Here is a 2,299-nt window from a genome sequence, read left to right on the forward strand (position 1 = left end):
CAATTTGCATTTAAACAGTTAGCTCCCATCCGACAATAGAGATAAGGCGAAAATAACATTCAAATGGTAAAGACATAAATATTTGGGAGACAGGCGCTTTGTAAACTGTGAACCGCCCGGAGCTAGCCGAGCCTCGCGGGTCCCCCCCTCCTCCAGACGTGACGGAGAGGGGAGGCTCTGCCAGCCGCGAAAGAGCAGAGCAAATACACCATTTACTTTGTGTATTGAGGGCTCTTGTGAAAGGCCCTGAAGAGTCCTTTACCAAACACTCACAAACTTCTCCCACGTGCCATTTGTTGACTAAGAGCTGCCGGTTTTTTTTAAGACACCGCAGAGGAGCTGGGAGGTGAAGCCCTCTCCGCGGAGCGCGGAGCCCGGTGCGGGGCAGCGCCCGCACCAGCTTTGTTCCTCCGCGCCCGAGGGGCTCCCCCCCGCGCACGGGGACCCCTGCTCTAGCTGCCAGAAACTCGAGGGGAAAGTAAGTAAATGACTTTGCTGCTCTGACCACACACCACAAGTACATTTGTTGAATGCCGGACTATTAAGACACACCTCAGTAAACTCTAAAGCAACCCCTCCGCGCATGCATTTAAGGTTACACTGGGAGCACCAGTCCTAGCTCAGGGTGTCCCAATCGGTTATGGCGAGTGGTCCGGGGAGGAGGAGGGGAGGGAAGGGGAGGGGAGGGGAGGGGGGGACAGCACAGGGGGGAAAAAATGGGGGAAAGAAAGGGAAGAAGGAGAAGGGACAGGAAAAAGAAATTCCAAGAGCCTCCGAGGAAAGGAGAGAGTATGAACGCGCAAAGCATAAAATGAAGTCGTAGGCGCATACACTTGACTTCTCTTGACATGTGAAAAGTGCTAAAAGTCAAAGCTCATCAATAAAGTATCTTGAAATTGAATAAGAGCCCTGACAACCATTGCATTCTTAAATAAAGTACAATGAGGAGACAAACGACTCTGCCAAGGAGTTTGCATGTGAGTGAAAGGGCGCCTCAATGGGAGCGGGATAATGGGCTGCCCGGCCGTCATGCACTGTCATCTCCAGTCCTGCCGGGAGCTGCCACCGCTCCCTAATAGCACAAAATGGGCTCTTAAGAGACTGCTGCCTTTCCCTCGGCGGGCTTCTCCCTTCCCCCTTGCCGGTTCGCCGCGATGGCGATCGCCTCCAGCGTGGGGATGTTTTTGGGAGGCAGGGGTTAACCGCAACCGCTTCTCCCGCGTCTCTGCCTCGGCTCCGGCGCCGAGCTGAGCAGAAAGCCGCTTCCCGGCGGCTGGCGCGCAGGGTAAAGGGGCGCAGGGAGGGAGCCAGGGAGCCGCCCGGGCTCCCGCCGCCGGGACCGGCGCAGCCTGGGCCGGGCCGGGCCGCGCTGGGCCGGGCCGGGGGGCTCCGCTCCCGGGCCCCGCCGCCGCGCGGCACTTGCAAGGGCCCAGGCCTAGCCCAACCTGCATTTTTCCCCCCATTCATGCATATTTATAGCAACGGAGCCGAATATAGTGATGGACATATGCGAGCAGTTGGGTGTCACACGCTCTCCCCTGAAGGTAAGGCAAGGCAGGGGCGATGGGGAGCCCGAAACGGGCCCGGCAGCCCCCCGCAGGCCGCCCTGCCCCTGTCCCTGTCCCTGCCCTTCCGCGCCGGGCTCGGCTCTACCTCCCCCCCAAAAAACTTTGCAAACTACCAGCCCCCACCTGAGCCCGCCGGGGCTCGAGCGGGATTTCCAACGCGCTAAGGAGACGAAACGAGARCTTGAGAGATGAAGGGGAGGGGGAATAAAATACGCACCGGCGTCCTGCTCGCCTTCCTGCGCAGAGCCGCGCTGCGCTGCGCGCCGGGAGCCTGGCGAGGCGCCCCGGGAGGTCACTGGCGGCCGAGGCGGGCAGCCCCCGCGGCGAGCATCCTGCAGCAAGAGAAAGCCCGCGGCTTGCAAGGCCGCAAGTCGCGGAGGCTCCGGAGGGGTTTTAAGAGCTGGGACCCAGTCCTCTGCTGGCGCGTCCTCGGGTTGGCTTTGGGGGCTTTTCTTTTCCTCTCTCTCTAGCAAGCGATATTACTATTTTTTACCCTCGTCCACGGGGCGTTAAGGGGGGCAAAGAGAAACAACCACTCTGTCCGAAACTGCAGGCAAATATCATTTTTACAAGCTCTCAATTAGCCATCCTCTGGATTAGCACCTTCTTACATCTCATCTCCAGAATAAAGCAGCCGTAATCTTGTTGCTGTTTTCCCCTCGGGCGCAGCGGGCTGTGCATCCCCTCCCCCCAAAAAACTTTCGATGCCCCCCCGAGCCAAAAAAAAAAAA

Source organism: Apteryx rowi, unplaced genomic scaffold (assembly GCF_003343035.1).
Source record: "Apteryx rowi isolate R43461 unplaced genomic scaffold, aptRow1 scaffold_73, whole genome shotgun sequence".
Lineage (NCBI taxonomy): Eukaryota > Metazoa > Chordata > Aves > Apterygiformes > Apterygidae > Apteryx > Apteryx rowi.